At 41.2% G+C, this 24452-nt stretch overlaps 1 protein-coding gene across 1 annotated transcript in view; it reads right to left on the reverse strand.

The window, feature by feature from the left end:
• LOC106574313 (alpha-1,6-mannosylglycoprotein 6-beta-N-acetylglucosaminyltransferase A) overlaps window positions 1–15514 on the reverse strand; it is a 116553-nt gene extending 101039 nt beyond the window's left edge. The window contains exon 1 of the mRNA XM_014150150.2: window positions 15321–15514. The gene's annotated coding sequence lies outside the window, so the exon portion shown is untranslated. The remainder of the gene's footprint in view (window positions 1–15320) is intronic.
• Window positions 15515–24452: the final 8938 nt, after the last annotated feature.

The following is a 24452-nucleotide window of genomic DNA, read 5'->3' on the forward strand; positions in this document are numbered from 1 at the left end:
ACACAATACTCTGCCCAACAACACCTCGGATTGGCTTTTAACACACTATTTTGCATCGTCATTCTGAAGATTTCTTTACACAAGAATGCAGTTCTGCTGGTCTTTATTAGAGATCTAGCCTTCCCTCGGGCTCAGTTGGTAGAGCATGGTGTTTGCAACGCCAGCATGGTGTGTGCAACGCCAGGGTTGTGGGTTCGATTCCCACGGGGGGCCAGTACAAAAAAAATGCATGAAATGAAATGTATGCATTCACTACTGTAAGTCGCTCTGGATAAGAGCGTCTGTTAAATGACTAAAATGTAAAAATGTACCGATATGGGATTTTTGGGTTCGATACCGATTTTAGGGAGACAAAAGTCACCGATTACTGATAAATCTGCCAATATATCGTTTTTTAGAAATGGAATGAAAAACAAATTTTTTTTACACAAATTGTGCTCCAAAAGATTAAAAGATATTCTAAATTATGATTTCTTAACTAAATATAAAAATGTACATTTTATCTGTGCTTTACAGCAGTGGTTCCCAACCAGGGGTACTAGGACTAGGCCTAAGACTCATGAGACCATAGGCCTACTGGTAAAATGCACATGAGGGGGTACTTCAAAGGTACTCCAGGCAGAGCAAAATGCAATTGGTGGTACAATAACTGACATAGGTTGGGAACCACTGGTTTACAGGATATCCACTGACCATAAGCTAGCTGTTCCTTACAACAATATTTTCTTACAAAAACCATATGTACATTACCCTGATTCTCAACACAAAATGTATTGGCTATAAATTTCAACTACAAATGGCATGTGGTAATGACTAAAAACGTTTATGCAGGCAAATGCTTACCGCACTGGTTTTAGTCACACGTTCCAATTTAGTTAGCTAGCTAGCGTTAGCTACTTATCTCATCATAAATACAAGCACGTGGCCTAAATGACAGATCTGGGCCAACACTTATTTTTTGCAGATTGCGGAAAATTAACTAAATAAGCCCACTAGCTAACATAATAGACCCAGACAGTAACAGGCTTATTTTTGTATCAAGGACAAGTGTTCACTTTGGCACCAGTCCAGTGTTAGCACATAAGTAGCACAGACAGCTACTACCTTGCTGGGTGGCTAACTACCTTGCTGGGTGGCTAACTACCTTGCTGGGTGGCTAACTACTTTGCTGGGTGGCTAACTAGCCAGCTAATGTTAAGATTGCTATGAGGACAGGGCTGCTTGCTTGGTTAAGTGTACTTTTGATTATTTACTTATTCAAATATGCTGGCTGTGGCAAACTACTCACTGTCAAACCATCATAACTACCATCTCTCACGTTGTAACCTAGGCCTGAATGATGTCAACAACAAAAAAAATGGGCCGCAAATGAGCAGACATACAGTTGAAGTCGGAAGTTTACATACACTTAGGTTGCAGTCATTAAAACTTGTTTTTCCAAACACTCCACAAATTTCTTGTTAACCTGTTGGGGATAGGGGGCAGTATTTGCACGGCCGGATAAAAAACGTACCCGATTTAATCTGGTTACTACTCCTGCCCAGTAACTAGAATATGCATATAATTAGTAGATTTGGATAGAAAACACTCTAAAGTTTCTAAAACTGTTTGAATGGTGACTGAGTATAACAGAACTCATATGGCAGTCAAAACCCTGAGACAAATCCTAACAGGAAATGGAAATCTGATGTGTGGAATCACTTCAAACCTTTGCCATTGAAACACACAGGGACTTATTAATCATTAGCACTTCCTAAGGCTTCCACTAGATGTCAACAGTCTTTACAAAGTGGTTTGAGTCTTCTATGGTAGAAACTGACCCAAAGAGAGGCTTGGGAAGTTGGTCACAGGGGGAGGGCCATTACTACTATGACGCGGGCGCCCATGGGAACCCTTTTGTTCCAAAACGTTTAGTAAGAATGCAATCGTCCGCCTTGAATATTATTGAAGCTCTGGTTGAAAAAGGCCCTAAAGATTTATTATACAACGTTTGACATGTTTGAACGAACGTAAATATATATTTTTTGCACATTCGTGACGATAAGTCCCGCGCGCTTCAGTACATTATGAGTAGCCTTCGGAACGCGCTAACAAGAAGGAACTATTGGGACATAAATTATTAACTTTTTCGAACAAAACTACATTTGTTGTGGACCTGGGATCCCTGGAAGTGCCTTCTGATGAAGATAATCATAGGTAAGGGAATATTTACAATAGTATATTTGATTTTAGATGGTTCCAAGATGGCACTAACATGTATCGCCTAGCCTATTTTTCTGAGCATACCACGTCGTTTATTGCAAAGTGTGATTTCCCAGTAAAGTTATTTTTAAATCTGACAATGCGGTTGCATTCACGAGATGTTAATCTATAATTCTTTGAATGACAATATTAGATTTGACCAATGTTTTCGACTAGAAATTTTGTAAATTGTAGCGCTGATTCACCGGAAGCATTTGAGGGAAAATATTTTCTGAACGTCACGGGCCGATGTAAAATGCTGTTTTTATATATAAATATGAACTTTATCGAACAAAAAATGCATGTATTGTGTAACATGATGTCCTAGGAGTGTCATCTGATGAAGATTGTCAAAGGTTAGTGCTGCATTTAGCTGTGTTTTGGGTATTTGTGATGCATGCTAGTTGCTTTGAAAATGGCAGTGTGATTTTTTTTGGCACGGTACTCTCCTAACTTAATCTAATGTTTTGCTTTTGCTGTAAAGCCTTTTTGAAATCGGACAACGTGGTTCGATTCAGGAGAGGTGTATCTATAAAATGGTGTAAAATAGTCATATGTTTGAGAAATTGAAGTTATAGCATTTATGAGGTTTTGTATTTCGCGCGACGCGATTCCACTGGCTGTTGACTAGGGTGGCAAGCGTCCCACGTTCCCAGACAGGTTAACAAACTATAGTTTTAGCAAGTCGGTTAGGATATCTACTGTGTGCATGACACGTAATTTTTCCAACAATTGTTTACAGACAGATCATTTCACTTAATCACAATTCCAGTGGGTCAGAAGTTTACATACACTAAGTTGACTGTGCCATTAAACAGCTTGGAAAATTCCCCAAAATTATGTCATGGCTTTAGAAGCTTCTGATAGACTTATTGACATAATTTGAGTCAATTGGAGGTGTACCTGTGGATGCATTTCAAGGCCCATCTTCAAACTCAGTGCCCCTTTGCTTGACATCATGGGAAAATCTAAAGAAATCAGCCAAGACCTCAGAAAACAACATTTATAGACCTCCACAAGCCTGGTTCGTCCTTGGGAGCAATTTCCAAACGCATGAAGGTACCGCGTTCATCTGTACAAGCACTATGGGGCCACACAGCCGTCATACCGCTCAGGAAAGAGACGCGTTCTGTCTCCTAGAGATGAATGTACTTTGGTGCAAAAAGTGCAAATCAATCCCAGAATAAACAGCAAAGGACCTTGTGAAGACGCTGGAGGAAACAGGTACAAAAGTATCTATAGTCACAGTAAAACGAGTCCTATTTCGACATTACCTGAAAGGCCGCTCAGCAAGGAAGAAGCCACTGCTCCAAAACCGCCATAATAAAGCCAGACTATGGATTGCAACTGCACATGGGAACAAAGATCGTACTTTTTGGAGAAATGTCCTCTGGTCTGATGAAACAAAAATAGAACTGTTTGGCCATAATGACCATCGTTATGTGTGGAGGAAAAAGGGGGAGGCTTGCAAGCCAAAGTAAACCATACCAACCGTGAAGCACGGGGGTGGCAGCATCATGTTGTGGGGGTGCTTTTCTGCAGGAGGGACTGGTGCACTTCACAGAATAGATGGCATCATGAGGAAGAAATATTATGTGGATATATTGAAGCAACATCTCCAGACATCAGTCAGAAAGTTAAAGCTTGGTTGCAAATGGGTCTTCAAAATGGACAATGACCCCAAGCATACTTCCAAAGTTGTGGCAAAATGGCTTAAGGAAAACAAAGTAAAGGTATTGGAGTGGCCATCACAAAGCCCTGACCTCATTCCTATAGAATATTTGTGGGCAGTACTGAAAAAAACATGTGCGAGCAAGGAGGCCTACAAACCTGACACAGTTACACCAGCTCTGTCAGGAGGAATGGGACAAAATTCACCCAACTTACCGTGGGAAGCTTGTGGAAGGCTACCCAAAACATTTGACCCAACTTAAACAATTTAAAGTCAATGCTACCAAATACTAATTGAGTGCATGTAAACTTCTGACCCACTGGGAATGTGATGAACGAAATAAAAGCTGAAATAAATCACTCTATTATTATTTTGAGATTTCACATTCTTAAACTAAAGTGGTGATCCTAACTGACCTAAAACAGAGAATTTTTACTACAATTAAATGTCAGGAATTTTGAAAAACTGAGTTTCAATGTATTTGGCTAAGGTGTATGTAAACTTTCGACTTCAACTGTATGTGTATTTTATGTACATAATATCGACGATTTAATCTCTGGAACCGATTCATCAGTCGGGCTCTAGTCTTTATATCAATTGAATCAGTTTATCCTTTGGACAAAATATCTTATCATCATGTACTGTAGGCCTAGGAATGTGACAGTTTTAGTATAATAGTGTAACTGACGAATATGGATATAGACAGTCATGAAAAAAAAATATATATATTTTTAATACACTACTGGTCAAAAGTTTTGGAACACCTATTCATTCAAGGGTCTTTCTTTCTTTTTACTACATTGTATAATAATAGTGAAGACATCAAAATTATGAACACTCATGGAATCATGTTACCAAAAAAGTCAAACAAATCTAAATATATTTTATATTTGAGATTCTTCAAAGTAGCCACCCTTTGCCTTGATGACAGCTTTGCACACTCTTGGCATTCTCTCAACCAGGTTCACCTGGAATGCTTTTCCAACAGTCTTGAAGGAGTTCCCACATATGCTGAGCACTAGTTAGCTGCTTTTCCTTCAATCTGCGGTCCGACTCATCCCAAACCATCTCAATTTGGTTGAGGTCGGGGATTGTGAAGGCCAGGCCATCTGATGCAGCACTCCATCACTCCTTCTTGGTAAAATTGTGTATCACTGCAGAATGCTGCGGTAGCCATGCTGGTTGTGTGTGACTTGAATACTAAATAAATCAATGTCACCAGCAAAGCACCCCCACACCATAACACCTCCTCCAAGCTTTAAGGTGGGAAATACACATGCGGAGATCATCCGTTCACCCACACCATCTCTCACAAAGACACGGCGGTTGGAACCAAAAGTCTCAAATTTGGACTCATCAGACCAAAAGGACAAATTTCCACCGGTCTAATGTCCATTGCTCGTGTTTCCTGGCCCAAACAAGTCTCTTCTTCTTATTGGTGTCCTTTAGTTGTGGTTTCTTTGCAGCAATTCGACCATGAAGACCTGATTCACACAGTGAATGAGATGCTGATGTTGAGATGTGTCTGTTACTTGAACTCTGAAGCATTTATTTGGCCTGTAATTTCTGAGGCTGGTAACTCTAACGAACGTATCCTCTGCAGCAGAGGCAACTCTGGGGCTTCCATTCCTGTGTCGGTCCTCATGAGAGCCATAGTGCTTGATGGTTTTTGCGACTGCACTTGAAGAAATTTTCAAAGTTCTTGAAATTTTCCGTATCGACTGACCTTCATGTCTTAACCTCTCTAGGGTAGGTGGCACCAAATCGTCCCACCTACGTAACAGCCAGTGTAATCCCGTGGCGCGTTATTCAAAAAACCTCAAAAATGCAAAAACTTCAATTTTTCAAACATATGACTATTTTACACCATTTTAAAAGACAAGACTCTCCTTAATCTAACCACACTGTCCGATTTCAAAAAGGCTTTACAACGAAAGCAAAACATTAGATTATGTCAGCAGAGTACCCAGCCAGAAATAATCAGACACCCATTTTTCAAGCTAGCATATAATGTCACATAAACCCAAACCACAGCTAAATGCAGCACTAACCTTTGATGATCTTCATCAGATGACAACCCTAGGACATTATGTTATACAATACATGCATGTTTTGTTCAATCAAGTTCATATTTATATCAAAAACCAGCTTTTTACATTAGCATGTGACTAGCATGTGACTAGCATTCCCACCGAACACTGCCGGTGAATTTACTAAATTACTCACGATAAACGTTCACAAAAAGCATAACAATTATTTTAAGAATTATAGATACAGAACTCCTCTATGCACTCGATATGTCCGATTTTAAAATAGCTTTTCAGTGAAAGCACATTTTGCAATATTCTCAGTAGATAGCCCGGCATCACAGGGCTAGCTATTTAGACACCCAGCAAGTTTAGCACTCACCAAAGTCAGATTTACTATAAGAAAAATTTTATTACCTTTGCTGTCTTCGTCAGAATGCACTCCCAGGGCTTCTACTTCAATAACAAATGTTGGTTTGGTTCAAAATAATCCATAGTTATATCCAAACAGCAGCGTTTTGTTCGTGCGTTCAAGACACTATCTGAAAGGGTAAATAAGGGTGACGAGCATGGCGCAATTCGTGACAAATAATTTCTAAATATTCCATTACCGTACTTCGAAGCATGTCAACCGCTGTTTAAAATCAATTTTTATGCCATTTTTCTCATAAAAAAGCGATAATATTCCGACCGGAATCTGCGTTTAGGTAAACAGACGAAAGAAAATAAAGCATTCGGTCGACTCGGGCACGCGCCTAAGCCCATAGTACTCTGATCGGCCACTTGCCAAACGCGATAAAGTGTTTCAGCCAGAGGCTGCCTCGATATCGTTCAGCTTTTTCCCGGGCTCTGAGAGCCTATGGGAGCCGTAGGAAGTGTCACGTTATTGCAAAGATCCTCAGTCTTCAATAAAAAGAGCCAAGATGAAACAACTTGTCAGACAGGCCACTTCCTGCATGGAATCTTCTCAGGTTTTGGCCTGGCATATGAGTTCTGTTATACTCACAGACACCATTCAAACAGTTTTAGAAACTTTAGGGTGTTTTCTATCCAAAGCCAATAATTATATGCATATTCTAGTTACTGGGCAGGAGTAGTAACCAGATTAAATCGGGTAAGTTTTTTATCCGGGCGTGTCAATACTGCCCCCTAGCCCTAACAGGTTAAGTAATGATGGACTGTCATTTCTCTTTGCTTATTTGAGCTGATCTTGCCATAATATGGACTTGGTCTTTTACCAAATATCTTCTGTATATCACCGCTAACCTTGTCACAACAAAACTGATTGGCTCAAATGCATTAGGAAAGAAATTCCACAAATGAACTTTTAAGAAGGCACACCTGTTAATTGAAATGCTTTCCAGGTGACTACCTCATGAAGCTGGTTGAGAGAATGCCAAGAGTGTGCAAAGCTGTCATCAAGGCAAATGGTGGCCATTTGAAGAATCTCAAATATAAAAATATATTTTGATTTGTTTAACACTTTTTTAGTTACTACATGATTTCATGTGTTATTTCATAGTTTTGATGTTCAGTATTATTCTACAATGTAGAAAATAGTAAAAATAAAGAAAAACCCTTGAATGAGTAGGTGTTCTAAAAAACTTTTGATCGGTAGTGTATATACACTTCATATTCAAGTCGACAAACTTTACCCAAAAGCAGCAAAGTAAAAGAAAGCCTGGTTTACATTTAACAGCCAATATAAGGAGAGACGAGAGGAGGAAAAACTATCCAGTTCAGAATTTTGTGTTGTGGAACGAACATCTGACTAAAGACTGTATGTCCAGGCATTCATAAAGATGACACGTGCTGTTGAGTCTGTTTCATCGGTAATGTTAATTTTTTACAAAGTTATGAAACTTTGCTGCTTCTTGTTTTTCAGCAAGGTGTTGTAGCAAACAACTCTACGACCAGAAAAGCCACTGCGTATTTAACTTCAGTCTGGTTTAACCAGACAACTGCATTGTGTCCTTTGAAGACAAAACAGCAACACTATGGCACGGGATGGGTAATTTAATACTGAGCATGATCAGTGAGACAATCAAAACAGGTTGTTCCCGGACACCCACGCTGAGCTTAACATGACAGCGTTGGTGCTGAGTGAGAGAGCGAGTGAGAGAGATCACCATTTCCTCAGAAGGAGAGTGCAGTTACAGATGATTCAGATAGAAATGCACTGGTGTAGAACGGCCATGAGTATCTGTCATGTAGAATAAGGCATAGGCCTATTCGTTAGCTCTCGTCATTAGGCCTGCATTTCTACCTGCGAAGTGCTAGGCTTATTGTAGCACACTGAATAAGCTCCAGTTCCCACCTGCCCTCCCCTTCATCGGCTGAGCTACCATTTCCCAGCAGTCTCTGCTCTCAAGCGGTTGGCACCACACACACGTGACGCAGGCGGGCGCAGCACCATGACCAATTTGTGAAGGTCACCTCACCAGCCAGGCAGGGCTGCTGGCCACAGCCTGCCAGCAGAGTGGGCACCACCATCCTGCCACTGGCCTCTTGCCCATGCCTGGCTCAACACAGCACCACAGTCCGCCCCCCCCCCCCCCCCCCCCCCCACACACACACCACACACACACACACACACACACACACACACCACACACACACACACACACACACACACACACCACACACACACACACACACACACAACCGTTCAAAAGTTTGGGGTCACTTAGAAATGTCCTTGTTGTTTTTTGTCCATTAAAATAACATCAAATTGATCTGACATACAGTGTAGACATTGTTAATGTTGTAAATGACTATTGTAGCTGGAAACGACAGATTTTTTATGGAATATCTACTAGAGGTCGACCGATTAATCGGAATGGCCGATTAATTAGGGCCGATTTCACGTTTTCATAACGATCGGAAATCGGTATTTTTGGACGCCGATTTGGCCGTTTTAAACTAGGCAAGTCAGTTAAGAACACATTCTTATTTTCAATGACGGCCTAGGAACGGTGGGTTAACTGCCTTGTTCAGGGGCAGAACGACAGATTTTTACCTTGTCAGCTCAGGGATTCAATCTTGCAACCTTACGGTTAACTAGTCCAACGCTCTAACCACGTGCTTTACATTGCACTCCACGAGGTTACACGAATGCAGTAAGAAGCCAAGGTAAGTTGCTAGCTAGCATTAAAGTTATCTTATAAAAAACAATCAATCATAATCACTAGTTAACTACACATGGTTGATGATATTACTAGTTTATCTAGCCTGTCCTGCGTTGCATATAATCGCTTAGGTACACGTTGCTCCAACCATAAACATCAATGCCTTTCTTAAAATCAATACACAAGTATATATTTTTAAACCTGCATATTTAGTTAATATTGCCTGCTAAAATGAATTTCTTTTAACTAGGGAAAATGTGTCACTTCTCTTGCAAACAGAGTCAGGGTATATGCAGAAGTTTGGGCCGCCTGGCTCGTTGCAAACTGTGAAGACTATTTCTTCCTAACAAAGACAGCCGACTTCGCCAAACGGGGGATGATTTAACAAAAGTGCATTTGCGAAAAAAGCACAATCGTTGCACGACTGTACCTAACCATAAACATCAATGCCTTTCTTAAAATCAATTCACAGAAGTACATATTTTTAAACCTGCTTTATTTAGCTAAAAGAAATCCAGGTTAGCAGGCAATATTAACCAGGTGAAATTGTGTCATTTTGCGTTCATTGCACGCAGTCAGGGTATATGCAACAGTTTGGGCCGCCTGGCTCGTTGCGAACTAATTTGCCAGAATTTTACGTAATTATGACATAACACTGAAGGTTGTGCAATGTAACAGGAATAACGTTTTGTTTTCGAAATGATAGTTTCCGGATTCGACCATATTAATGACCTAAAGCTCGTGTTTCTGTGTGTTATTATGTTATAATTAAGTCTATGATTTGATAGAGCAGTCTGACTGAGCGGTGGTAGGCAGCAGCAGGCTCGTAAGCATTCATTCAAAATAGCACTTTCGTGCGTTTTGCCAGCAGCCCTTCGCAATGCATTGCGCTGTTTATGACTTCAAGCCTATCAACTCCCAACATTAGGCTGATGTAACCGATGGGAAATGGCTAGCTAGTTAGCCGGGCGCGCGCTAATAGCGTTTCAAACGTCACTCGCTCTGAGACTTGGAGTAGTTGTTTCCCCTTGCTCTACATGGGTAACGCTGCTTTGAGGGTGGCTTTTGTCGATGTGTTCCTGGTTCAAGCCCAGGTAGGAGCGAGGAGAGGGACGGAAGCTATACTGTTACACTGGCAATACTAAAGTACCTATAAGAACATCCAATAGTCAAAGGTATATGACATACAAATCGTATAGAGAGAAATAGTCCTATAATAACTACAACCTAAAACTTCTTACCTGGGAATATTGAAGACTCATGTTAAAAGGAACCACCAGCTTTCATATGTTCCCATGTTCTGAGCAAGGAACTTAAACGTTAGCTTTTTTACATGGCACATATTGCACTTTTACTTTCTTCTCCAACACTTTGTTTTTGCATTATTTAAACCAAATTGAACATGTTTCATTATTTATTTGAGGCTAAATTGATTTTATTGATGTATTATATTAAGTTAAAATAAGTGTTCATTCAGTATTGTTGTAATTGTCATTATTACAAATCAATACTTTTTTTTAAATTAAAAAATAAATTTAAAAAATTTCAAAATTGGCCGATTAAATCGGTATCGGCTTTTTTTGGTCCTCCAATAATCGGTATCGGCGTTGAAAAATCATAACCGTTCGACCTCTAATATCTACATAGGCGTATGGAGGCCCATTATCAGTAACCACCACTCATGTGTTCCAATGGCACATTGTGTTAGCTAATCCAAGTTTATCATTTTAAAAGGCTAATTGATCATTAGAAAACCCTTTTGCAATTATGTTAGCACAGCTGAAAACTGTTGTTCTGATTAAAGAACCAATAAAACTGGCCTTCTTTAGACTAGTTGAGTATCTGGAGCATCAGCATTTGTGGTTTCGATTACAGGCTCTAAATGGCCAGAAACAAAGACTTTCTTCTGAAACTCGTCAGTCTATTCTTGTTCTGAGAAATGAAGGCTATTCCATACGAAAAATTGCCAAGAAACTGAACATCTCGTACAATGCTGTGTACTACTCCCGTCACAGAACAGCGCAAACTTGCTCTAACCAGAATAGAAAGAGGAGTGGGAGGCCCCAGTGAACAACTGAGCAAGAGGACAAGTACATTAGTGTCTAGTTTGAGAAACACACGCCTCAAGTCCTCAACTGGCAGCTTCATTAAATAGTGCCCCCAAAACACCAGTCTCAACATCAACAGTGAAGAGGCAAATCCAGGGTGCTGGCCTTCTAGGCAGAGGTCCAGTGTCTGTGTTCTTTTGCCCATCTTATCTTTTCTTTTTATTGGCCCGTCTGAGATATGGCTTTTTCTTTGCAACTCTGCCTAGAAGGCCAGCATCGCAGTCGCCTCTTCACTGTTGACGTTGAGACTGGTGTTTTGTGAGTACTATTTAATGAAGCTGCCAGTTGAGGACTTTTGAGGCGTGTGTTTCTCAAACTAGACACTCCAATGTGATATACGATGCTATTGCCTCAAACTAGAGGCAATAGCATCGTATATCACAATGTTTTATGAGTACATAATCACAATAGGACAAAGGTTGACATCGCCCCAACCCTACACACCAACACAGAGTTAGAGTTGTGTGGGTTGTTTACCCCTTACTGTGTGTTGCGTACCAACAGAGCGTTTCTGTTCTCTTCACCTCCTCTGAATAAAGAGGCAATTGACTGCACTGCAGCGCACAGTAAATCAAACATGGTTTCCTCTCGGCCGCTCTCCTAGGGCAGTCACATTTCAGACGCCCGCTTGGGCTCTGGTTTCTTGACCGACTCTGCTGCTCACTCCTGTAAGCCTATGGAGAGCCGAGCGGTTAAACTGATTGGGATACTGTACTAGACAGTGATCATCTTAACCCCAAACCCACAAGTACCCGTTCAGGTCAAGTGGCAGTAAAACTGTCCGGACTAGTAGGCACAGTAAAGCACTCATTTTCACAGTCAAGCTTTCCCAAGCAAGTGTCTCATCTCAAAAACAACAGTGATGAAGAAAACAATACTCAGAAACATGAATTCATTATGTATTAAGATGATAGTTACAATTGAGACTGACTTTATTTTTCCCAGAGGAACCTTCGTTTGTGGACTTGTGGCTTTCAGATTACAAAAAGTTAGGCCTATCCGTTTAACCAACACACAGCCGTTGGAAAGATAGGTTAATTAAATATAAAGATTATCTGTAATAGCCACAGGACTGTTGGTCTGTATGTAAGGAATAACCTAAGCAGGACGAGCATAGCAACAAGTGACCATTTAACTAAATCATAGCAATACATCCCCCTTCATCCCCAGAGATTCAGAAAGCAGCTAATATCCTGGTCTGCTGATTGTGTTTGAAATCCACCAGAGCAGAAACAGAAGAGCACTTTATCCCAGGTGTCATTATATCTCAGTATGGATGCTAGGACATTAATCATTTGACTGGAGCAGAATGTCATGATAACCTATCAAGTACTGAACCGTCCTGCAGCACAACCTGTAACACAGGAGGTAGACTTCCTTAAAGCTGCAATGTATCACTTCTTGTGTGACCTAACCAAATCTGTAATTGTCATTGAAAGCAAGTCTAAGAAGCGGTAGATCTGTTCTATGTGCGCTATATCAATGCATCCCGTTATTAAGTCTAGTTTTAGTTTTTTACTTTTACTTTCAAAACAGTGGAAAATGCAATATTTGTAGTTATGGGAAGAGATATTTCACAGCGGTTTAGATGGTACAATGATTTTCTACACTAGGGGTATTCAACTTTTACCCTACGAGGTCCGGAACCTGCTGGTTCTGTTCTACCTGATAATTAATTGCACCCACCTGGTGTGCCAGGTCTAAATCAGTCCCTGATTAGACGCGAACAATGGAAGAAAGCAGTGAACTGGCTTGGAGGGCCAGAGTTGAGTTTGAGGGCTCTACACTATAGTTGCTTGTTTTGGCACATAAACTGAAATTAGGGGAACTATTAACATTTTTGCAACCAGGAAATGACAGAACGATATCTGCAATGTTGTATAAACAAAGACCACGTAGAATGACTGTAAATAGAATGACTAGGTTATTTATATGGTATAAACAGTGCTATTGAAGGCATTAAATCCAGTCCCAAGTTAAAAGCTCCCATTTGTGTTCTTCCATGGCTAAGCTGAACAAAGCAATTATTTGCGTTTAATAGAAAGTTGTGTAGTATACAAGCCAGTGTTAAAATACTGACTGCTGTATATTTTGCCCAAGCTTTTCCATATGCCTTGACAAAGTGAGATACATATGATTCAATCCACAGCCTAATCAAGTGATGAAAGGCTTAATTACAAGCTCTACCTTGCACTTCAAAGGAGTCATTAACAGCTCATCTCTTTGATACAAAAACAAGCACCAAGGTGAGGCAATCTTCAATCCCTCTAAAAAATACTAACACGTTCGAAGCGAATATTAGCCTACGTCTCTATACAGAATTCTCTAGCGATGTGACATTTTTCAAGGAAAACCAGAGGCTTAAAAAAATCTGAAGCTTTGGATTTTCCCAACCATTTAAACAGAAGGTGATTGTATTAGGCTATACGGCGGTGTTAGCCTAAGTCAGTTCGAGCCGAACACAGTGAGTTGGTGGCACAAAGGGGGGGGGGGCAGTGGTGTGTGTGTGTGTGTGTGTGTGTGTGTGTGTGTGTGTGTGTGTGTGTGTGTGTGTGTGTGTTATGTACAGGCTGTGAGGAGCAGGACCCCTTTAATCAGAGAGACTTAGTGTTCCGCAGCTCTGGGCGAAACCATCAGCAATCCCACCTCCGTCCCATCCCTCCATCACCTCCAGCCTTGCCCAATGATGGAGTCCCAACGATTTATCTTGCCAGCAGCAAAGCATGCCACTGGAGCAAAGCTCCTTTCAAGCAGATTTATACTCCCCAAGAGCTGCAGCGAAGGCACTTGACAGAGCTCTTTATAAAAGGTAAGGAAGCCAGCGGCTCACCTCTGCTAACTGCAGTCCCAATGGCCGTTTGATAGTCAGGATAATAAGCTAAGCAGTGAGGTGAACAGAATCAGAAACCCAATATCACCTCAATTAAACCTGCCAGTCAGTCCTCCATCTTAATCAAACGTCTTCATTACCAAGGGGATAAGAAAGAGCCAACCTCCAAGAGAAGATACTAAACATCAAAAGCTGAATGTTTAATGTTTTCATGGCACCTGTAGCTGAGCCAAATTCCTTAGAGTATACTGTACAGAATGTGGACTACGTTTGTAATTAGAGTACACTGGACTATTTCCAAGGGGATAAAAAACAGTCTGCAAATTATCCAAATATAGTCAAAAGACCATCAAAAGATATAGGCTGTACATATCAAGTTGAGATATAGATTGTTTTTTTAATGACAGGTGGGAGCTACAACTCCTGAAACTAGGAGTTGTATGCATGCAGTGTCAACCGGAGCCATGTATTTTAGATTCGTACAGATTATCCATACTCATTCGATTGGGGGGGAGGTTAACACCTCTAGCTAGAAACATTTTAAACAGCAATTCTAGCGACATAGCGAGTATTGTCCCTTCTATCATATCAAGCCAAGGATCGAATTCAAAATAAATGTCAGGTATTATTATTATTATTAGTATTATTAAATCAATGCAACCAGAGCTATAATTCTGTATCATCATGAAACAAAAGACATCTGTTGACAACAACTGGCTGGTTTATTATTGTTGCTGCAATAAACTGTCAATGACAGGTAGGCTATAACATGGCTAGCTAGCTACTCTCGTCTGACCGCGCACTGATATAATCGACAATACAATTTTTGCAAGAAAGGAAGTAGCCCTGTTCATAACTAGACACTATGTTTTTAGGGCTAGCAAAAGGAAGCCAATATGTTTGCATTTCAACGGTTTTAAACTACCAGGTTAGCTGACTCGCTGACAGGCTAACCATTGTATTGTTATGACAGGTCAGATTGATTATTAGCGCTGCGGTATGCGATTCTTTACTAGCTCGCGCTAGCTGTCACATGCAGTAGTTTCTCGGCTGGCTAGCCAACTAACGTTAGCTAGCTAGCTTGCTACTCAGGGAACTAACAATAACATTACTGTAATGGCTGTTAACGAGAGATATGACATGAAACGCGAACAAACTGAAATAGCTAGCTAGGTATGAGTCTGGCTTTTTGGTCATCTTTCCGTCATTGAGCAGCACTTCTAACCGCAGTGACAAGTCGCTCGTAGTGAGATTGGGAGAATACTGCGTATCTGCAATGAGAATGCTATGTTGTGAAATTATATTACATCTTACCTTTCGGATAGTAGAGTGCTCCAAATTCACTTCAGGGCTCAGGTTTTGTTTTATACTCATATGATAACAGATGCTACAGGATTCCGTATGAATGGACAGTTACTGTAGCTTGCTATGATTTTCCGCTCGAGTCTTTTCTTTCGCTCTGCCACTTCCAGCACCTTGTCCTAACGCAAAGGCTATTTAGGGATCCTCTGAATATTGACATCTCCTGGAAAAAAAGAGAGAGCAATATTTACCTTTATGGGAAAATTCTAAGCATACATTGTATTACATGTTACATCGGTGCAATTTTATTCATATTTAGAACCATGTTTATTTTATAATTTACATACACGCGATTATGTACCAATTGCATGTGTCATGCAAGGACTTGCGGGCCTAAAGATAACACAAATAGGGGAAAACGATATGCATAAACTATTTATGTGGTCAATAATTCCATGATAACTGAAACTATATATTATTTTCAGTTTTCTTGCTTTCATGATATGTTCATTATAAGTAGCCGAATCTACACAGCAGCCCAATCCCAAGGCTGCGTAGTGTTTTATGACAACAAAAATCACCATTCTCCCTTAAAAAGGTGAACGAAAGAAAAAAGACAAGCTTAGTGATTGCTGCCATCTGCTGGCCTTTTGTATACTGAAAGTAAGAGTTAGTCACCGTTGTTCACTTCTCACTTATGTCACACACTGGGTGCTACATTGGGTGAGTCACTTGATTCAGAAATGATCATCTACTTTGTCTGATAGAGTTTAAAGAAATCAAAACTGTTGATTTGAGAGGCCCACTAGAGGGTATCCACAGAACAGTTTATTATGCCAATATTATGGGGACATGAATTAGAACATGTGAGGGAAAGGTTTTTTAATAACAGGATGTGAAATGGCACACCAACCCTCCTTTACCGTCACCTGGTTGATAATAGGCTATAGGTTTGTAGATTACTTGTCCAGCCTTTAAATTAGTGCATTGATTTGAATGATTATGATTTGATAGAAGTCTATCACAAACAACATTTATGATTGGCTCTGCCCACTTAAGAATATTAACAGTGAAAAGAGTTCAATATATTATATTAATAAACACAAATTTGATATTTTCCTGCCAAAATACAGCAACATTCCTGGCCTACTCTCTTATCTAATCCATAGCAAGTCACACATTGATATTCAAACTAGTTTATTACAAGATTATTTTAGATTTGCTTAAAATTTTTGATTTTGATGATGGTTAGTTTAAAAAAATGTGGGGAGCATTCCCAAAATTCCACTAATACACCAGTCCCCCAGGCCCAGACATTGACAACCCATCCATATCACATTGATATTCTAATTGTAAGGCTGTGGACCGCATTATGAAAGCGCTCCATCTTCAAAGGAAGTATAAATTACAGATAAGCCCCCTCCCAAAGCTCAGAATTATTGTATCAGGGGATTTCATAATGTCTTTGCCCTTCTTGAGTCAAAGACATACTTCTATGAAGAGGCCCCTCTCAAATTTGAGAGGAGAATGTCTTGTACTTTCCATTGAAATCCAAAGAGGCACCAAATAAAGCCTGCAGGTGTAGGCCTAATGCACCTTACTCAAAATGGACAGCATTTCGTCAGGATCATTAGGAGATGATTATGATAAGACATTATTAGGGAGTCATACATGCTCTTTATGACAAGTCTTACATTGCATTATAACTGCATCACAATGCATTAAATGCTTTAAGTAAAGTGTTACCAAAATTCAATCTAATCCAAACTAAGTGTAAAGTAGAGCACCTACTGTATCAACTGGTAGCTACCAGCAAGTTAACCTGTCGGAAACTGGGTCCCATTGGAATGTTAATGCTACTATGGCCAGGGGCAGAAATCCCGGGGGGGACGGGGGGGACACGACCCCCCCATCCTTGGAAAAATATGATTTGTCCCCCCCAATATATCACTGAAACATAACTATGTAATTTAAATAATATTAATAATACGCAATGAAAGCAATTGTGCTGATTATAGACACTTAATAGCGCGTTTTTAAGTTTCAAAAGATTGCGACCCCCCCACCCTTTGCCTCACAATGTTTTGATCCACTGCCAGTTCCTTAGTTGGCAAGGTAACAGAGGGGTCGTATCTACTGTCTGAAAGGCACTCAATGAACGTAACTGAAGTGAGGTTAATCCAGTCAATCGCGCACACACACTAGCTGAATATGCAGAGCTAGCGCGCAAATATTAACTATTAAGCTAGCTAGTACCTATTCCATTTATGTGGCCTCGTCAAAGATGGAATCTTTGCTATCGTCAATCTATTCCAAGATCAGCATGCAGATGATGTAAGTTAGTGCTTCAAAGTCCCTGCGATAAGGTTAGCGATAAACTGAAGTCCAAACTGAACAGAACTACACTCTCTTCTACCATTGTCTTAAATATATTTAATGGTCTCGTTGCAAAAGCTAAATTGTCACAAGGGAACTTTTATTTATTTATTTTATTTCACCTTTATTTAACCCGGGTAGCAAAGATTATAGCAAACACCACTGAAACGGAATTGGTGCTCGCTAGCTTTGCAAATTCAGCTATTGTTGGAAGCCAGCCAATATGAAACAAACTATTAAAATTACAAAAGGTTGCAGCATATGTTGTGTAAATGGTGAACTCATACAGCTGTCAACTCTTGTCATTTTAATCCGTTTCACATTTGCTAGCTACCTTTTAGATCGAAGCCCAAATAGAATGATAAAAGATAAGATGATAGAAGCCCATCTCCTACTGTAAATAACCTACACACTGTGTGTGTGTGTAGCCAGCCAGCCAGCCAGGTAGAAAAATAAAGACGGACATCAGAGTATTTTTCAGTACACCAAAACGCAAAGTAAGAACCCTAGTAGCCTAATATCTCAAAGACTAGTTGATAAAATGTTCATAAGAAAGAAATGAAATTCTAATGGAAATGTTTCACAATGATGTCATTAGGCAGAGCAGGCAACAGATGGCACACAGACAGCAGAGTTGGGGACAGATATGCAGGGACAGACTGGCAGAGATAGGGAGTCTCAGGTAAGTTTGTTGAGTCTTTGTTTGGCAACATTATGAAAGGTTCTCCATTTTTTTGACTTGTAAAATAGGAACATAATTGGAAAATGCCATGGATACCCCCACTCTCAACTTAAACTGGTGACTGAACTAAGATTTGTTAAAGGCAATGGTATTGCTGTTGTGATTAGTTGTGTGGTTTTGGGTACCGGTAGTTAGGAGTACGGCAAACACCTTATTTCTTTGGTTCCTCAATATACATTTACCATATTACAATGTAGGCTATGTGTTACAGCACTACTTTTGGTGTCCCCCTCAGGAATTGCTCTTGAGAAAATTTAATGTAATTGTCCCCTCCAAAGTTGATATCAGATTTTCGCCCCTGACTATGGCCACTAACCATCTCTGCTGCATATTCTCCCTCAATGCAATAATGACTCATGGCTCAGAGCCTCAGACACATTCACTGAACAACTCATGCAGAAGGCTCATAATAATTTGACATGGTTTGTACCCGCCCTCTGTGAAATCTGAGTAAATCATGTTGCTCCTCAGCATAGAAATATCATCTCTTAATCTCCTAGTCATGATCTTATTATCTAGTCATTCTGTGCCAGTTGGGAAGTTGATTGACTGTATCAGAGGTGATTGTAATGGTAACGGAATTGGGTCAATTCAGAAAAGCAAATGATAGGCCTACTATGATCATCTTCCTTTTGTGCGGTGGACATGGTCCCTATATTGTGCATTATTATTCACCAGAGCCCTGATCAAAAGAAGTGCACTATGTAGGGAATTGGGTGCCATTTGGGACACAGACATGATTGCGACCATTTTACTTTTCATCAGCCTAAATATACTGTATTACATCCAGGCAATTATGGTAATTTACAACTTTGGATAACCCTAATCATCCTGTAACACATCTTGTAACTGACACATAATCAGACAGATGTTACAGTCAGTGGCGACTCATCATTTACGGCAGGTGTTTTGCATGTTATTTTGGCAATTAATACGTGTCACATATCAGTTGGCAAACAATGTAAACATTTTTTTTTTTTATCATTGAGTTGATAAAGCCGCATACAAACATGGTCTCTTTTTTTCCTTTCTTGAGTAAGGCAGCTCCAAAATGCAGGCGTTTTAGCCTAGCTCAGTGCTTTCTGTGGGGGGACAGCCAGCAGAAAATACGGAGCGTAGGGGTTGGTAATGTTCTCTAGTTGCGCTGTGATTGGCTCAGTGTTCTGTCACTCATGGGGACACTACGTCACCACAAAATCCACGGGGAGAGCCATACCATACCATATCATAGAGTTACATTAGAAGTGCCCATCCATGAAGGCTCAAGGTCAGTGGCCACAGATAAAATGACGTCAAATCCCGTGATATCTACCGTAGCTTTGATTAGACTGATCACGTCAACAGCAAGCTAGCAGTCATCATCATGAATCAAGTTGACAGTTTACTGGCAAATCCTTTTCAATCCTTGTCATATGAAGAGAAATTATGAAGAGAAAATATAGATAAAACATATCGGTGCTCATCGGCCATTGGACATAAACATTACACAACAAGTTGGAAGTCAATGAGTGGTTTGGAAGAAATCAGTGGCTAACTGCAAGCGTTGCAAAGCAATCACTAGCCTGCTATTCAGTGGAGTGGGTGTGTGGTCCAAGTCTGGGTTTAACGGTCTCTTTTCCAAGCTTAAAATGCTAAACATTCAACATTGCCCATGCTGTCAATCCAGCATGACTTCTGCCGCGTTCAAAATAACTGGAAACTCGGGAACTGGGAAATCTCAGACTTCAGTGAGTTCAAGACAACTGGAAACCTGGAAAAAAACTAGCTACGACTGGGAAAATACATTTTGAACGGTCATCCAACTCGGAATTCCAAGTCGGGAACTCAGGCCTGTTTCTAGAGGTCCGGCCTGAAGATCACTGACGTCAACTGAAGCTAACCACTGCTAGCGGTCATCAGCTAACCTCGGAAAGCTCTCGCCAGTTCGTACAATGCGTTTCAAACCAGAGCATACCAGACCTATTTTTCTCTCCATATCCCCGGATTCCTACTGCAAACTCTGAACCTTTTCATCTGATTCATCACAGCTAGCTAACCGCAACCCGGGTTGACTACTCCTGGCTAACGTTTCCGTCCCAGAGCAAGCACCAACTAGCCTGGAGCTAGCCCATGCTAGCCCACTCCTCGGCTACAATACCCGAACCCCTTCTACTGCCGGTACGGGGCACGGAACCCGCCGATCCTTCACGACTGGAATACCGACATAATCTGCCCGAGGATCCCAACAGGCCCCTTAGGCGCGACGTCCCCTGAAGGACCATTCTACTAACCGCGGCCTGCTAGCTATCTAGAGCATATTGGACTGTTAGCTGATCCATCGGCCAGTTTCTTGGACCACTATACCCATTTTGCCAATTGGACTTGGACCCCTCTGCTAATTGGAACCCTACTAATTCCACGACTGGTCTATCGACGTCACCGCACGAGGAGGCAAAAACAGACTTTCCCCCATCGCGACGTCCCTCTAAGGCCCTTATGCTAGCTTGCTAGCCCCGGCCTGCTAACTGCTAGCTTGCTAGCCCCGGCCTGCTAACTGTCTGAATCGCCGTGTCCCCAGCCAGCCCAACCACTCACTGGACCCATACGATCACTTGGCAACGCATGCCTCTCCCTAATATCAATATGCCTCAGATTACTGTCCTGGTTAGTGATTACTGTCTTACTTCTCTGTAGAGCCTCTAGCCCTGCTCAATATGCCTTAACCAACCATGTTGTTCCACCTCCCACATATGCGATGACATCACCTGGTTTAAACGTCTCTAGAGACTATATCTCTCTCATCATTACTCAATGCCTAGGTTTACCTCCAATGTACTCTCTTCCTACCATACCTTTGTCTGTACATTATGCCTTGAATCTATGCTATCGTGCCCAGAAATCTGCTCCCTTTACTCTCTGTTCCGAACGTGCTAGACGGCCAGTTCTTTTAGCCTTTAGCCGAACCCTTATCCTACTTCTCCTCTGTTCCTCTGGTGATGTAGAGGTTAATCCAGGACCTGCAGTGCCTAGCTCCACTCCTACTCCCCAGGTGCTCTCATTTGTTGACTTCTGTAACCGTAAAAGCCTTGGTTTCATGTATGTTAACATTAGAAGCCTACTCCCTAAGTTTGCTTTATTCACTGCTTTAGCACATACTGCCAACCCGGATGTCTTAGCAGTGTCTGAATCCTGGCTCAGGAAAACCAACAAAAACCCTGACATTTCCATCCCTAACTATAACATTTTCCGCCAAGATAGAACTGCCAAAGGGGGCGGTGTTGCAATATACTGCAGAGATAGCCTTGAGTTCTATCTTACTATCCAGGTCTGTACCAAAACAATTCGAGCTTCTACTCCTAAAAATTCACCTTTCCAGAAACAAGTCTCTCACCGTTGCCGCTTGCTATAGACCACCATCTGCCCCCAGCTGTGCCCCGGACACCATATGTGAATTGATTGCCCCCAATCTATCTTCTGAGCTTGTGCTGCTAGGTGACCTAAACTGGGACATGTTTAACACCCCGGCCATCCTACAATCTAAGCTTGATGCTCTCAATCTCACACAAATTATCAATGAACCTACCAGGTACAACCCCAAATCTGTAAACACGGGCCCTCCAAATACACCTCTGCTGTTTTCAACCAAGATCTCAGCGATCACTGCCTCATTGCCTGCATCCATAATGGGCCTGCGGTCAAACGACCACTCCTCATCACTGTCAAAAGCTCCCTAAAACAATTCAGCGAACAGGCTTTCTAATCGACCTGGCCAGGGTATCCTGGAATGACATTGACCTCATCCCGACAGTAGAGGATGCCTGGTTATTCTTTAAAGGGGCCTTCCTCACCATCTTAAAAAAGCATGCTCCATTCAAAAAATGTAGAACCAGGAATAGATATAGCCCTCGGTTCACTCCAGACCTGTCTGCCCTTGACCAGCACAAAAACATCCTGTGGCGTTCTGCATTAGCATCAAATAGCCCCCGTGATATGCAACTTTTCAGGGAAGTTAGGAACCAATATACTCAGGCAGTTAGGAAAGCTAAGGCTAGCTTTTTCAAACAGAAATTTGCATCCTGTAGTACAAACTCAAAAAAGTTTTGGGACACTGTAAAGTCAAACATACCCTCGTAAAACTGACCATCCTACCGATCCTCGACTTCGGCGATGTCATTTGCAAAATAGCCTCCAACACTCTACTCAACAAATTGGATGCAGTCTATCACAGTGCCATCCGTTTTGTCACCAAAGCCCCATATACTACCCACCACTGCTGTAATGTGGTCTGTGTGTAGCTTGTGTAGAGGAGTCAGGCGCAGGACAGCAGATATGAGTAAATAAACGTAATTTACTCAAAATAGACCATTATAATACAATAAAGCGAGCCCACATAACAGACCGTCTTACATACAAGCAATTACTGACAATCAAACATAGGGGAACAGAGGGTAAATAATGAACAAGTAATTGGGGGATTGAAACCAGGTGTGTAAGACAAAGACAAAACAAAATGAAAAATGGATCGGCGATGGCTAGAAGGCCGGTGACGTCGACCGAAACAGGAGAGGGACCGACTTCGGCGGAAGTCGTGACAACTGCGACCTGTATGCTCTCGTTGGCTGGCCCTCGCTTCATACTCGTCGCCAAACCCACTGCCTCCAGGTCATCTACAAGTCTTTGCTAGGTAAAGCCCCGCCTTATCTCAGCTCACTGGTCACCATAGCAGCACCCACCTGTAGCACACACTCCAGTAGGTATATCTCACTGGTCACCCCCAAAGCCAATTCTTCCTTTGGCCGCCTCTCCTTCCAGTTCTCTGCTGTCAATGACTGGAACGAACTGCAAAAATCTCTGAAGCTGGAGACTCTTACCTCCCTCACTAGCTTTAAGCATCAGCTGTCAGAGCAGCTCACAGATCACTGCACATAGCTCATCTGTAAATAGCCCATCCAATCTACCTCATCCCCATACTGTATTTATTTATCTTGCTCCTTTGCACCCCAGTATCTCTACTTGCACATTCATCTTCTGCACATCCTACCATTCCAGTGTTTAATTGCTATATTGTAATTACTTTGCAACCATGGCCTATTTATTGCCTTACCTCTCTTATCCTACCTCACTTGCACATGCTGTATATAGATTTTTCTACTGTATTGTTGATTGTATGTTTGTTTATTCCATGTGTAACACTGTGTTGTTGTATGTGTCGAACTGCTTTGCTTTATCTTGGCCAGGTCGCAGTTGTAAATGAGAACTTGTTCTCAACTAGCCTACCTGGTTAAATAAAGGTGAAATAAAAAATAAAATAACCGTGTTTTTTTTTTCGAGTTCCCAGTTGTCTTGAAAGCACCATAGTCTGGAATTCTCTGGATTTATGACAAAGTTTGATGACAAAATTTGCCCACGAAGGACCACCACGCCACCTTCCTGTTCAAGTGAGCACAGCACAACAAGGTGAGTCCAAGAATGTATTGTATGCTGCTGCATAAATGATGTAATATGCCAGGGAGAAATGTATACTGTAGCTACTGTATGAAAGTAATACTAAGTTGTGTAGTAAACTGTTGTGTAGTAAGCCCTGTTGTGTAGTTGTGTAGTAAGCCCATGTGCCTCACCCTAATAATTTGGTGCCTTTCCCCTTTATAATGTAGCCCACTGTTCTGATTTGGTGGTGCACATGTAGCCTACAACCTGTTTTAGAGTAATGTCATCAAATATTGTAAGCGCTTTCATTGCCTGCTTCTATGCCCCCTTTATTTATCTTACGGCTCTGACTTGGTGTACAGGGAGAATACTGTAAGAACGGCCCATGTTCTGAATCCTGTCGCTGTACATTTCAAAAGTGCTGAACAAATAGTTATATTGACTACATCTGTCCTAACTCGCTCATTAATGTCTTAATCGAAGTTACGGATTGCCTCTTATGCGCTCGTCTTCCCCTTATGCCATAGTTTGTACTGTACATCTCAATTGTCAGTAGAAACCACATAAAATGTTGTTTAAGCAAGTCAGCCATGTCAGCTATGTTTTATAGGCAGTAAATG

The sequence above is a fragment of the Salmo salar genome, chromosome 16, assembly GCF_965601325.2.
Source record: "Salmo salar chromosome 16, fSalSal1, whole genome shotgun sequence".
NCBI classification, from domain to species: Eukaryota; Metazoa; Chordata; class Actinopteri; order Salmoniformes; family Salmonidae; genus Salmo; species Salmo salar.